General features: G+C 39.6%; 1 protein-coding gene across 1 annotated transcript in view; it reads right to left on the reverse strand.

Annotated features, from left to right (window-relative positions):
* Positions 1-3,464: 3,464 nt before the first annotated feature.
* LOC132395248 (coiled-coil domain-containing protein 102A-like) overlaps positions 3,465-15,580 on the reverse strand; it is a 464,661-nt gene continuing 452,545 nt past the window's right edge. The window contains exon 10 of the transcript XR_009512553.1: positions 3,465-4,694. The gene's annotated coding sequence lies outside the window, so the exon portion shown is untranslated. The remainder of the gene's footprint in view (positions 4,695-15,580) is intronic.

Below are 15,580 nucleotides of genomic sequence, written 5' to 3' on the forward strand. Positions count from 1 at the left end.
GGTTGGTTGTCAGTGACTAGTGGTGTTCCACAATGGTCTGTGTTGAGACCACTTCTTTTCACATTATATGTCAAAGATTTGGATGATGGAATTGATGGCTTTGTGGCAAAGTTTTCAGATAATACAAAGATAGTTGTAGGCACAGGTAGATTTGAGGAAGCAGAAGGCTTCAGAAGGACTCAGACATATTAGAAGAATGGGAAAAGAGGAGGCAGATGGAATACAATGCTGGGAATTATATGGTCATGCACATTGGAAGAAGAAATAAAAGCACTGACTATTTTCTAAGTGGAGAGAAAATACAAAAATCTGAGATGCGAAGGGACTTGGATTCCTGAAAGGTTAATTTGCAGGTTGAGTCAGTGGTCAAAAAGGGAAATACAATGTTCACATTTATTTCAAGAGGACTCGAATAGAAGAGCAAGGATGGAATGTAATGTTGAGGCACTTCTGAGGCCTCAGTTGGAGAATTGTGTGCAGTTTTGGGCCCCTTATCTGACATCAAAGAGGGTTCAAAGAAGGTTCACAAAAATGATTCCGGGATTGAAAGACATCATATGAGGAGTGTTTGATGGCTCTGGGCCTGTACTCACTGGAATTCAGAAGAACGGGGGGTGGGGGGAGGAATCTCATTGAAACCTATTGAAGGTTGAAAGGCCTCAACAGAGTGGATGTGGTTGGGATGTTTCCTATGGTAGGGATGTCTAAAACTAGAGGACACAGCCGCAGAATAGAGGGACATTCATTCAGAATAGAGATGAGGAGAAATTTCTTTAGCCAGTAAGTAGTGAATCTGTAGAATTCGTTGCCACAGGCAACTGTGGAGGCCAAGTCAATAGGTATATTTAAGGCAGAGGTTGATAGATCCTTTATTAGTCTGGGCATGAAGGGATACTGGGAGAAAGCTGGAGCTTGGGGCTAAGAGGGAAATAAGATCAGCCATGATGAAATGGTGGAGCAGGCTTGATGGGCCAAATGGCCTACTTCTGCTCCTGTATCTTATGGTCTTTTGACCCTCAATGAAGACTAGTGCAATTTCTCCCAACTTCCCCTTTCTGAAGTCCAGAACCAGTTCCTTGTTCTTGCTGACATTGTGTGTGATGTGTTTGTGACACCAATCAGCCAGATGATCTTTCTCACTCCTGTGCCCTCCATCTCCACACACTAAGTAAAATTCAAGCTAAACCATTTGTACCCTGATTCCCCTTATGACTTCTCTCATGAATTACTTATAGGAAAGTCTAAATAAGCACACAGAATGTTTTATTTCAATCCATCAATCTGAGCAGTAATTTCAAGATCACATTTATTGGCCATCGTTTGTTAGTCTGATATTGTTTGATGCATCTTGTTGATTTACTCCAGCCATTGATGAGGACAGATAGTGATATCTTTGGATGGTAGTCACATATACAGTAAACAAACTAGTGGTGATTGACAGGTCACCTTCAGATTTATTGTTTGGGTTACCAATTACCTTTTGGACTCAATCTCCTCATGGCAAACAAATCCTTCTCTTTAGTATTCTTGGAGATTTCAGTAAACTTAAGTACTCAAATAAACTTGGCCAAGGTCAATTTCACAAGAAAAGGAGAAACCAGCTTATACTCTCGACACAATGCTGGATTAAATACTGAAGGGTAACACACAAATGCTATTCTTTGGGGGTGGCAGGATACATAATCTTAATAACTGCCTGGAATTACTTCAATGTTAGGTGCACGGTTTAAGGTTTTTTGAAATATTTGCTCTGCTTTTCAGAATTAGAATCAGAATTATTATCACTGTCTTAGATCATATGAAGCTTGTTTTGTGGCAGCAGTATAAAAACACAGATATAAAAGCACAGTAACTTATAAAAGTAAATGAATAGTGACAAAGCAGTAATAACAAGATAGTGTTTATGGATTCAAGGACCAATCAGAAATGTGACAGTGGAGGAGAACAAGCTGTTTATGAACCATTATGTCTGAATCTTGTACATCCTCCCCAGTGGTAGTAACAAGAAGAGGGTATGTTCCAGATCTCACTAAAATAGCATCCTTAGTGATGGATGCCACCATTTTGAAGCACTGCCTCTTGACGCTGTCCTCAATGCAGAGGACGTTTGAGTCTGTGATGGACCTGGCTGGGTCTACAATTCCCTGCAGCCTTTTGCAATTCTATGCATAGCCAGCTGAGAATAAACAAATCAGAATGGTCTCCACCATTCATCAATAGAAATTTGTAAGAGTCTTTGAACAATCAATTATGGTTTTTGAATTAAGATTTGTAAGCTCGTACCCATGGTAGCACTAAGTATGTATGCACCAAATTGGGCAACTTGGATCTGATCTCACAATCTACAGACTCATTTTCAGGGACTCATGTTTGCAGAGTTATTTATTTAAATACTTATTTATCTGTTTGATTTTTTATTTCTTTCTTTGTTCATTGCTTATTTAATTATTTTTTTTATTTATATTAGCATGACTTGTCTTCATTTGCACATTTGTTTGTCAATCCTTATGTATATATAACCATATAACAATTACAGCACGAAAACAGGCCATCTCAGCCCTTCTAGTCCGGGCAAGACACTTACTCTCACCTAGTCCAACTGACCTGCACTCAGCCCATAACCCTCCATTCCATTCCTGTCCATATAACTATCCAATTTTACTTTTAATGACAATATCGAACCTGCCTCTACCACTTCTACTGGAAGCTCGTTCCACACAGCTACCACTCTCTGAGTAAAGAAGTTCCCCCTCGTGTTACCCCTAAACTTTTGCCCCCGAACTCTCAACTCGTGTCCTATTGTTTGAATCTCCCCTGCTCTCAATGTAAAAAGCCTATCCACGTCAACTCTATCTATCCCCCTCATAATTTTAAATACCTCTATCAAGTCCCCCCTCAACCTTCTATGCTCCAAAGGATAAAGACCTAACTTGTTCAACCTTTCTCTGTCACAGGGGGATTGTGAAAACTCCACATAGACAGCATAGGATGTCAGGTTTGAATCTGGGCCTCTACTGTAGTGAGGAATCAGAACTTCTAGGTGTGTGGTAGTGACTGCTAGCCGTATCACTGTCCTGCCCTGCAATAGAGCTTGGGTGACTGCAGGAAGTGTTCTAGCCCAGTTCAGTCCTGAACAGGAATCTTCCAGGCATCAATGAGCTCTGTATAGGATCCCCCCCAGTCGATGAAAGTTGAAAGTCAAAAGTTAAAGTTGAGTTTATTGTCATATCCACAAGTACATGTATGTGCAGATGCAGTGAAAATCTTACTTGCAGCAGCGTTCACAGGTATATCAAGGTTAACTTTAATCAGCATATACATGTAATAGGAATTTGCCACGGTGTGTTGGTCAAGGTGCAACATTCAACAAGCAACAATGACATTCAACATTTATTAAGTATAAAGAATTACATAAAAGTAAAGTTAGATGTTAAAATACAGATTTGGAATAATATGTGCATAAATGTACAACAAAAACAATATTCAATAATTATAAGAATAAAGAATTATATAATAAATAAAGAATTATATCTAAATTTTTTATAGGCATCCATTAGTCTCGTGAGACCATGGATTTGTGCCTTGGAAGGTTTCCAGAGTGCAGGCCTGGGCAGGGTTGTATGGGAGACCAGCAGTTGCCCAAGCTGCAGGCCTTCCCCTCTCCACGCTACAGATGTTGTCCAAGGGAAGGGCACTAGGACCCATGCAGCTTGGCACCAGTGACGTCGCAGAGCAATGTGTTGTTAAGTGCCTTGCTCAAGGACACAACACGCTGCCTCAGCTGAGGCTCAAACCAGTGACCTTCAGATCGCTAGACCGATGCCTTATCCACTAGGCCAGGTGCCAACAATATTTAAATAATAAAAAGCTAATAAACAGAGGTTAAAGGATGGATATGGAATAAAATGCACATAAATACACAAATAATAGCATGTATTTACATTGTAAACAGCACTACGAAAAGTGGTTAAGTGTCTACAGCGTCATTGAGTAATAGATAGAGGGGACTGGGGGGAGTACAAACTAAAATATTTGATCAGATTAACTACCCAGGGGAAGAAACTTTTAAAATGGCGTGAAGTTTTTTTTAATAGTTCTATAGTGCTTTGAAGAATAGAACTTTTATAAAGGCAGTTTGCTGGGTGGGTAGGATCCCCAATGATTTTTCTTTGTCCTGGACACATACAGGTCCTGTGGTGATGGTAGACTGGAGACAGTGATATTTTCTACTGACCTGACAGTTCACTGTAGATTTCATATAACATCCGATAGACGACATACACAAGAAAAACATAAATTATACACACTTTTCACAAGAAAGATCACAATTAGAACAAAAACAAATCAAAGTCTATTGCAGTGTAAACTGTTCAAAGTAGTCAAAGTGTTACTATATGGAGGTAGCGATCATGGTTGTGCAGATTAGTTCAAGTGCTTGGAGGGAAATAGCTGATCTTGAACCAGATGATATCGGTCTTCAGGCTTCTGTACCTTCCGCACAATGGAAAGGAGTTGACAGAAAATGGCATGATCTTCCATCAAAGGTGGAGTTAATCCTCGAGTGGTTAATTTTGTGAAGCTGCTTTCCTCATAAAATGATGATATGAACTTATTAAAATCATATACAGATATAATACATATAAGATGTCATTGATGGCTAATTTGGTGTATTGGATGCAGTTCTGGTTTCCCACCTACAGGAAAGATGTGAAAAAGATTGAATGAGTGTAGAGAAAATTTACAAGAGTGCCGCTAGGACTTGAAGACCTGAGTTATCCAGAAAGGTTGAATAGGTTAGGACTTTATTCAAAGTTCAAAGTGCAAAGTACATTAATTATCAAAGTATATGTTCCATATACAACCTTGAGATTCATCTCCTTACAGGCAGCCAGAAATCAAAGAAACCCAGTCAAACCTGATAATAAAGAAAACCATCAAACACCCAATGTGCAAAAAAGAAACAAATCGTACAAAGAATAAAAAGTAAGCAAATAACATTCAGAACTAAAGAACACCAAAGTGAGTCCACAGCCATGAGGCCAGTAAACACTTCAGTCAGGTCAGGAGCCCTAAGAGATGCAGGTCGCAGCCTGATTTCAGCTCAAAGATGAGTAAACCTTACTGAGCAGCAAGCTGAATGCTGGCCAATTCCTTGCCTCTAGCCCTGACATCCTGACCTTTTCAGACTGGCCCAGCGCTTAAATTGGCCGGACCTTGGCTTGCTCCTTGCTCTTGGACCTGGGCGCTGCCACTTCGATACACTGTCGAGCCCAGCCCCTCCACCTTGGTTCTGCCCATTCCTGACCTTGCCAAACTGGCCCGGCATTTAAATCAGTCAAACATTGGCCTGCTCCTTGTTCTCAGGACCAAGGCCTGAAATTAGGAGGTAGAACGATGAGGGACAACTAAAGGAAATAATGTCCTCTACAGTCCAAAGAGTCAACCTTTCCCTGTAACTCAGGTCCTCAAGTAACAACACCATCATTTTAAATTTTATCTGTACACACTCTATCTTATTGATCCAGAAGTTCTTCGGAAAATGTATTGATTACAGCCATTTGATTAAGTGTCGCAAGAACAGAAAATGAACAAACAATAAGATGTTGTAGTAATCTCAGTCCTAGAGTAGAGATAAACAGCATTCCAGTGATAGTAATTAACTTGTAAAATAAGGCAGATTTAAGTGGCATGACACCTGCTGCAGAAAAACTGAGAAGCTTTGTGAGAAAAGCTAATAAAGTGAGAACTGATTTACTTAATTAATTAAAACAATTAGACCAGAAATATGCTTTGGCACCAGCCCTGAACTGTACAAAAGATGTATTGAAATTAAAACTAAATATGATCTTCTTATAACATATCCAATTGAAAGCCAACTTTTAAAAGATAGAAGCCAATTCTATATATATGGATGAAAAACATGGTAAACTATTGGCTAATCAATTGAAGACCTTTATAGCTAAATGGCAAATTAAAGAAATTTGCAAAATCAATGGTGATATGACAACTGACCATTTTGAAATAAATGACACTTTTAGAGAATTTTATTCTAAATTGTATAGTTCTGATTTTATTAAAGATAATACTGCAATGAACAACTTTTAGATCAATTAAATATTCTTGGACTTTCAGTTGATAATCAAAAGCAGTTGGATCAACCTATTTCTCAGGAGGAAATCACTGAGGCTGTACATTCATTGCACTCTGGGAGATCTCCAGGACCCAATGGATTCTCCGGAGAATTTTATAAGGCTTTTCTTCATTGTTTAAACCAGGAGTTGGCAACCCGCGGCTCCGGAGCTGCATTCGACTCTTTCATCTCTGTGCTGCGGCTCCCCGTGTTTTGTTAGTTTCTGAAATGTAATTCGAAATTTGAAGATTATGGTATATTATATATTATTATTATATATTATATATTATATATATTATATATTATTATATATTATATTATATAATATATTATATTATATATTATTATATTATAATCTAAAAACGTTGTGGAGACCCCATTTCCTGGCACATCCGAACTGGCTCACAATTAGCCACCGTTCAGGCTAAGGGAGATAGCCTACGGGGGTTTGTGAGTACGTGTCTTTTGGAGCATCCGCGCCCACGGGTACGGGTTGAGGGAGGCTTTAAATCAAGGCTGTTTAGTTCGAATAAAGTTAACTGCAGTGTCTTTATTTTAGCGCTGCGTGTAGCACACCGCTACAACGCGTTTTTTATCGTTATTAATATACATCACCACTGCCAATGCCTGACACCCGCCAGTGCGCGCTTTCTTTTAATTCTTCGATCCAAGGTAGGCTAACTATGGAGTAACCTTCAACCCAACGTCTTTTTTTCGGAGTTCAAAATGTTTTTGTTGCATGCAGAAATGTAATTTCATTTTCTCTGCAGGAGTTCATCAATTTCATAAATGCAACACATTATAGTTTGTTTATACATAGCATAAAGGCAAAAAAAACCGTTGTATGCAGTGTTATTTCATTTTAAATGTCAAATGGGTTTTGTGGCTCCCAGTGTTTTCTTTTCTGTGGGAAATGGGTCCATATTGGCTCTTTCAGTGGTAAACGTTGCCGACCCCTGGTTTAAACGTTATTTATGTTCCACCCTTACTGAGTCCTTCAAGGTCGGTAGGCTGCCACAGTGTTTTTATGAAGGTTCCATTTCGCTTATTCTTAAAAAGAATAAAAATCCCACTGAACGTTCTTCATATAGACCAATCTCTTTACTCAATGTTGATGCTAAGATCCTATCTAAAGTTCTGGCCCGTAGACTCGAAAATATAATACTTTCTATAATATCTGATGATCAGACAGGATTTGTTAAAAATCGATCTTTTTTCTGTAGGTAGGTGACCAGAACTGTACATAGTACTCTAAATTAGGCCTCACCAATGTCTTCAACGTAACATCCCAGCTCCAATGTGCCTAAAGCTCTCTTTACAACCCTTTCTAACTGTGATGCCACTTCCAACGAATTATGGATCTGTATTCCCAGATCCCTTTGTTCTACTGCTGGTTTTCCTGGCCGTTGCTTCTTCCCATTTAGTTCGAAGGGTAAGTGCCCTTGTGCCACATGTAGCCTGATGCAGACTCCGCATCGCTACATGCAGCTCTCTCAACTCCGCTACTTTATTGGACTATTGAAGTCCAGCAAAGCAGTGCATTGGCCTTGGGGCAGAGATAAGCACTGCTGGTAATTTCACTTTCATTTAAGCTACATGCCTTGAGCTTCCACATATTAAGGGCTTAATTGCTACAGATCCCAGTGGATTTGTTGGCTTTTAAGAGGTATGTCTGGGCCATTATTTTAATTGAGGGCTAATCAATGTTTACCACAAATATGAACAAGAATACCTACAATATAACAGATTATTAATTCTGCATCTGGTGGATCCAACAGCTCTCTATGAGTTTTATTAATTAGTCCTAAATCCTGTTCTTGGCATATTTTCTTTACCAATTAAATATTTGATTATTTTAGGGTTGCCATTTCCAATTGGATGCATTGCCAAAGGTTTCAGCCAATGAAATCCATCTCCAATATCTCTTCATTACCCGATCAAGCAGCATTTTTATCTCCAATTCCTTGAAATCTAATGAAGCAGAGATGGTTCAGGATCAGAATCAGAATCAGGTCAATTATCATTGTTTTCAATGGCATGAAATTTGATATCTTGCAGCAACAGTACAGGGTAAAGTCATAAATTACAAATAAATAAACAGTGCCACAAGAAACAGAATAATGATGTAGTGCGCATGGACTATGAAGAAATCTAATGACAGAGGGAAAGAAGCTCTTTCTGAATCACCAAATGCATATCTTCAGTGTGCTGTACCTCCTCGCCAATGGTGATAATGAGAAGATGGCAAGACCTGGATGGTGAGGGCACTTAATGAGAGATGCCGCCTTCCTGAGGCAACACCTCTTGAAGATATCCTCAGTGGCAGGGAGGGTTTTGTCAATGATGGAACTATAAGTTTCTGCAGCCTCTTCCAATCCTGCACATTGGATCCTTCAAGCTAGACTGTGATGCCACCAGACAGATATACGTAAAAATTTGCAAGAGTCGTGGGTGAATGCCATAACTCTTCAAATTCCTTATGCCATAGAGATACTGGGTGCCTTTTTTATGAGCGCATCAGTATGTTGGCTCTTGGACAGATCCTCCAGAATGCTAACACCCAGGAACTCGAAGCTGCTCACTCTTTCCGCCACTGACCCCTCAATGAGGTCTGGTGCAAGTTCTCCCTTTTCCTCTTCCTGAAGTCCATATCAATTCTTTGGTCCTGCTGAGGTTGAGTGCGAGATTATTGGTGTGACCTATCTCATTCCTGTATCCTCTCCCAGACAATGCTATTTTAGGGCAGCGCAGTGGCTAACGTAACATAATTACAATGCCAGTGAACTGAATTCAATTCCCGCTGCTGGCTGTAAGGATTTTCTACGTTCTCCCCATGAGCACATAGGTTTCCTCTGGGTGCTCTGGTTTCTTCCCACATTCCAAAGATGTACAGGCTTGTAGGTTAGTTGGTCACATGGGCATAACTGGGTGGTGCCAGCTCATTGGGCTGGAAGGGCCTGTTACCGTGCTGTAGATCTCTAAATCTATCTTGTCACAATGAAGAGAACTAAGGCTACACCATTTTTATTTCAATTCCTCACTGCACCTTTCTCATGAATTACAGGAAAATCTGAATAAACGCACAAAGCAATTTTTTTAATCCATCAGTCTGAGAAGTATTGGCAAGATCAGTGCCTATTGCCCACCCATTGTTGCTCTGACTGTAGTTGGATGCGTCTCGTTGATTTAATCCAGCCTCTGAGAAGGACAGAGAGTGACAGCTTGGAATTATAGTCACAGGCACTCAATCAATGGCTGCTTTATTACATACCTTCTGTACCTAATAAAGTAGCCACAGGGTGTTTATTCATGGTCTTTCACTGCTGTAGATTATCCAACATATTGTGCAATCAAAATGGACACCACTGTTATAACGCATGGTTATTTGAGTTACTGTTGCTTCCTATCAGCTTGAACTATTCCAACCATTCTCCTCTGACCTCTCTCATTAACAAAGTATTTTTGCCCACAGAACTGCTGCTCACTCGATTTTTTTTTGCACAATTCCCTGTAACTCTAGGCAGGAATTCCTAAACTGGGGTCCACAGATCCCTCAGTTAATAGTAAGGATCCACGGCATAAAAATGATTGGAAACCCCTGTTATAGGGATTGTTCTGCATGAAAATTCCAAAAGATCAGCCCTTTCTGAAATACTCAAACCACCCCATCTGGCACCTACAATCAGTCCACAGTCAAAATCATTTAGATCACATTTCTACCCCATCCTGGTGTTTGGTCTGAACAACAACTGAACCACTTGACCATGCTTTTATACATTAAGTTGCTGCCACATGATTGGCTGATTAGATGTTTGCATTTACACGCAGATGAGCAGGTGTACCTAATAAAGACACTGGTGTGACATTCCCTTTGCTCATCAACAACTGAACTCTGGATTGTTCCACGTGACAATAGGGGAAACTAACAACAGAAATTAACATCACATAAAGAATGGTTTGAAGATCAACACACCGAAAATGCTGGAGAAACTCAGCAGTCTCTATGGAAAGGAATCAACAATCAATGTTTCTCGTCAAGATCCTTCTTCAAGACTGAAAAGGAACGGGGAAGAAGGCAGAATGGGAAGGTGGGGAGAGGAGTAGGAGTACAAGCTGGCAGAAGATAGGTAAAGCCAGGTGAGGGGAAGGTAGGTGGCTGGGGGAAGGGGGATGAAATGAGTAGCTGGAAGGTGATAGATGGAAAGGTCAAAGGGTTAAAGAAGGAGGAATCTGATAGTGAGAAGAGTGGGCCATGCAAGAAAGGGAAGGAGGAGGTGCACTAGAGGGAGGTCATAAGCAAGTTTGGAGAAGAGAAGAGCCAAAGAGGAGAGCCAGAATGTGGAATTGAAAAGGAGAGAAGGGGGAGAGGGAAGAAATACTAGAAGATGAAGAAATCATTTTTCATGCCATATCAGGTTGGAGGTTACCCAGTTGGAATATGAGGTGTTACTCATCCAACTTGAGAGTGGCCTCCTCATGGTAGTAGAGGAAGTAGGGTATTAATGATTTTGTCTGCGTAGCGAGGGTTTTGTTTCACACAGTGATAGGAAGTATCAGAAGGAGTTCAACCTAGAAAAGTGTGATGGAGGGAAGGGTTAGATTGAACTTATAGTGGGTTAAAAGGTCAGCACAACATCATGGGCCAAAGGGCCTTACTGTACTAAAATGTTCTACATTCTATAATACCAGCTAAGCCCAATCAGTTGAGTACCCATGACCAAACTCAAAACAAAATGGAAGATGCGGCAAGAGTCATTAAGGATAGAGGAGGGGAGATAGCTTACAGAGCTTACACATGGAAAAAGAGCTTACACACAGAACAAAAGTAGGCTGAGATTGAGGCCAAAAGGGAAGAAGAATGGAAGAGATAGGGAGTAGAAACCACTTTCACAAAAGAGATTAACATAAATGAAGGGCAAAGTGAAAGAAGTCAGTTAACCGAATTATTGTCAGCTGCACACGGTGGAAGCATGCTGACATTGCAAGCATGGATTAATCCTGATTTATTATAGAGAAGAAATAAGGAGAGCCTGAAATCACAAAGAATAAGTTATTATGGGAACAAGTATTGATTACTTAGGTGCTTAAAATTTAAGAAATAATGGGATAAGTTGCTTCAAGAATATTACTTTCAAAACCATTTCACTTTGAGCTGTTTCCTCATCTAACCACTTTCATATTTCTTCAAACAAAATAAAACAGCACATTACCATTTTCCTTTGACAGATCAATAATTATATAATCACTTAATATTAATCGATTATAAGCATTTAATGTACTGATTATAACATAAAAGTCTGGGTCATTGAAATTTCAACTACAATGCAAATTATAATTTTAATCACAGGTATACTTAAGTATTGAAAAGTATATGGTCAGAAGCTTCTCTAGATATTAAAAGATAATATGGATAAACTGGCATGAAGACATTGGGATTAATTATCTAATTGCTCATAGAAGCTCATAGAGATTGAAAAGCAACGTTCTGCAGATGCTGAAAATCTGAAATAAGTTCAGAAAATGCTGGACATACTCGGCGGATCAAGAAGCATCTGTGGAAAGAGAGACATGGCGAGTATTCCAGGCTGGTGGAGAGAGCAAACATCAGTTCCATTCCCTATGTTATGATCTTAATTAATTCTGAGGCCAGTAACTTCCAAATGGACCATTATCTTTAACATCCTAGCTCTTAATTGGAAATACACTGAGTAATCATTTTATTAGCTACACTTGTTCACCTGATCATTAAAACGATTATTTCTAATCAGCCAAACATGTAGCAGCATCTCAAAGTACAAAAGCATGCAAACATGGTCAAGAGGTTCAGTTATTCAAACCAATCATCAGAATGGGGAAGAAATGTGATCTAAGTGACTTTGATCGTGGAATGTTTGCTGTTGCCAGATGGAGTGATTTGTGCATCTCAGAAACTATTGATCTCCTGGGATGTTCACAACAACTGTCTTTAGAGTTTACAGAAAATGGTACGAAAAACAAAAAGCATCCAGTGAAAACATCTGATTATTGAGAGAGGTCAGAGGAGAAATTCCAGACTGGTTCAAGTTGATACAAAGCAGTAGTTTCTCAAATAACCATGCTTTCAATTTACTTCACTATTTTGCATAATTCGTGTTTTTTTTTACCTTTCTCTTGCTCTTTTATTTTTATTTTTATCCTTTTTTTGTTAACTGATTTCTTTTGAGTTTCTTGTTTTATGGATACCTGAGAGCAAACAAATTTCAAGGTTATATAATTTGTACATTCTTTGATAATAAATGGACTTGAACCTTGAATCATTACAACAGTGGTGTGCAGAAGAGCATCTCTGAATATACCTTGAAGTAGATGGGCTACAGCAGCAGAAGACCATGAAAGTACATTAATAGGCACAGGAGATATCTAATAAAGTGGTGACTCATTGTATGTTTTACAATTCCACCTTTACACGTAGCAGGAGCTCTGCAAATGAGTTCTTCACTGACTCAATTGCCCTTCTTCGAAGACCTTGATGAAGATGCATATTTAAACTAAAGGCCATCTTATCTCCTCCCACTAAAGTTTTCTTTATAGTTATTGTTACTCTATTCAAATCAGTCATTCCACTGGGTAAATAATGGCTCATCCAGATGCTTTTTCGGTCACATTGAATATCCAAGGTTCTGTTTCCTCTCCCCATCTGTTCTTTCTCACTTATCAATGACCTTCCTACACAGCATCCAGGTCTATTGCTGATGATTCACCCTTCCGTGCATCAAATTTATTTTAAATTGCATGCAAATCACCTTCATATACAGTACACTTGGACGTAGGTACTGACATGGACTATTCCAATAGTGCAGTTCAATTATAGAATGGTGGGACTGTACCTTAACTCAGGTTATCAGAATCAGAATCAGGTTCATTATCACTGACATATGACAACAAATTTTTTGTCTTCTGGCAGCTGTAGATCACAATTTATAGAAAATCACTTTAAGTTACAAAAACCAAATAAATAATACTAAAGCAGAATAGTGAGGTAATGTTCATCAGGAGAAATTATTTTACAACATTTAGTGTGCATCTTCAGGCTTCTTTCAAAGCCTGTTAACATTCAACACTCACCATTCAACGATATCGCCCCCATGAAACTAATCAGTAAGCTCCAAGACCTAGGCCTCAATCTCTTGCTGTGTAATTGGATCCTTGATTTCCTCACTTGCAGAAACATCTCCTCCAAACTCCATTGGCATAGGTGAACCACAAGACTGTGCGCTTAGCTCTACTTGCTTCATACTCATGACTGTCAGCCTAGGTACAGCTCCAATGGCATATTTAAGTTTGCTGACTAAACCACTGTTGTTGGCTGAATCAAGGGTAGTGATAAATCGGCGTGTAGGAGGGACATTGAAAATCTGGTTGAATGGTGCCACAACAACAACCTCTCACTCAACGTTAACAAAACCAAAGATCTGATTATTGACTACAGGAGGAAGAAACCAGAGGTCCATGAACCAGTCCTCTTTAGGGGACTGGAGGTACAGAGGGCCAGCAACTTTAAATTCCACAATGTTATCATTTCAGAGTACCTGACCTGGGCCCAGAACTTAAGTGCAATTACAAAGAAAGAACAGTAGCACCTCTGCTTCCTTAGAAGTTTGCAAAGATTTGGCACGACATCTAAAACTATGACAAACTTCTATAGATGTATAGTGGAGAGCACTTTGACTGGGTGAATCACAGCTTGGTGCAGAAACATCAATGACATTGAATGGAAAGTTCTACAAAAAGTAGTGGATACAACCCAGTTCATCACAGGTAAAACCCTCCCCACCAATGAGCACATCTACATGGAGCACTGTCACAAGAAAGCAGCATCCATCATCAGGGACCCCTACCACCCTGATCATGACCTTTTCTTGACTGCTCCCATCAGGAAGAAGGTACAGGACCCACACCACCAGGTTCAGGTATCATTATTACCGCTCAGTTATCAGGCTGTTGAATGCATTGGGGATAATTACACTCAACCTCTCTAACACCACATCACTGAACTGTTCCCACAACTTCCTGACTCACTTTCAAGGACTTCTCATCTCATGCTCTCAATTTTTATTGCCTATTTGTTTATTTATTTATTTTTCTTTTATATTTATACCATTTGTTGTCTTTTGCACATTGATTGTCCTTTTTGTTGAGTGTGGTCTTTCAATGATTCAATTATGTTTTTTGGATTTCTGAATATGCCCACAAAAAAAAATCTTAAGGTTGTATCTGGTGACATATATATACTTTGATAATAAAGTTACCTTGAACTTTGAAATCATGACTGGTTTGGGAATACAAAAAGAAGAGAAGTTGCTCTCATTAGCCATTGATTCAAGAACCAAGGAGCACAGACATTTAGGCAGAAAGTAGCTTGGAGACTTGGTAATTAATCTGATCTGGAACTTGCTATCCGCTGAGATGCTGGACAAAATAAAAATCAGTGAGTACATTCAAAGCACAATTGAAGAGGCATATGGGAGAGTAATATGGAAGGGCGTGAGGAAAGTAATAGGGGCGGGAGGAGGGATTAGGATTGATAGGGTTATTCTACTGAGACCCAATATATACCTGATGGTCTGAATGTTCCTACCATCTTGGGCCCAACATATTGATTCAATTACGAGGGAGGGATACTAGTAGCTATACTTCTTTAGAAGTTTGAGGAGATTTGGTATATCACCAAAGAGTCTAGCAAAATTCTACAGGGGTACATGGAGGGGCAGTGCTTGGAGTGATATGGGCCATATGCAGGAAATTGGGACTAGGTTGGTGGGTGCCATGGTCTGCATGGATTGGCTGGGCAGTGCTGCATTGCTCAATGACTCTATGACTCAGTAACAAAGTTCCAGAGAAATACAAAGTGAATATTTGTCTAGTTTTGGACAATAGTTCTACCAGTGCAGTGAATTCCCACTCCAGCTCTTCAGTGGTAGTCCCCAGCTGTGCTGATAAACATAACTAAATGATCTATAACAGGGGTTCCAAACCTGGGGTCCACAGACCTCTTGCTTAATGGTATTGGTCCATGGCATAACTAAAGGCTGGGAACCCTTGATCTATACCCTTTTGACAAAGGTCACTACTTCTGCCATCGAATAGTTGAACTGGTCATGTTTGTGATTGTAATGGTGTCTAGGGTGATACAGATCTGAAGTGCAGGCAAACTACAAATGGGTATTGTTTCTCTCAACTCTGTCAATATTTATCCAAGACACAAAACTCATTCATGTTGGGGCCTTCAATCTGTTCAGCAGGACGTCATCTACAAATTTTTACCTTCAAACATTTGGAATGACTGCGGAAATGTGGCATGGCAGCATAGCAGTTAGCGTAATGCTTTATAGTGTCAATGACTCAGGGTTAAATTCTGCCACTATTGGTAAGGAGTTTGTTTGCTCTTCCCATGACCATGTGGGTTTCCTC

This window comes from Hypanus sabinus, chromosome 1 (assembly GCF_030144855.1).
Source record: "Hypanus sabinus isolate sHypSab1 chromosome 1, sHypSab1.hap1, whole genome shotgun sequence".
NCBI classification, from domain to species: domain Eukaryota; kingdom Metazoa; phylum Chordata; class Chondrichthyes; order Myliobatiformes; family Dasyatidae; genus Hypanus; species Hypanus sabinus.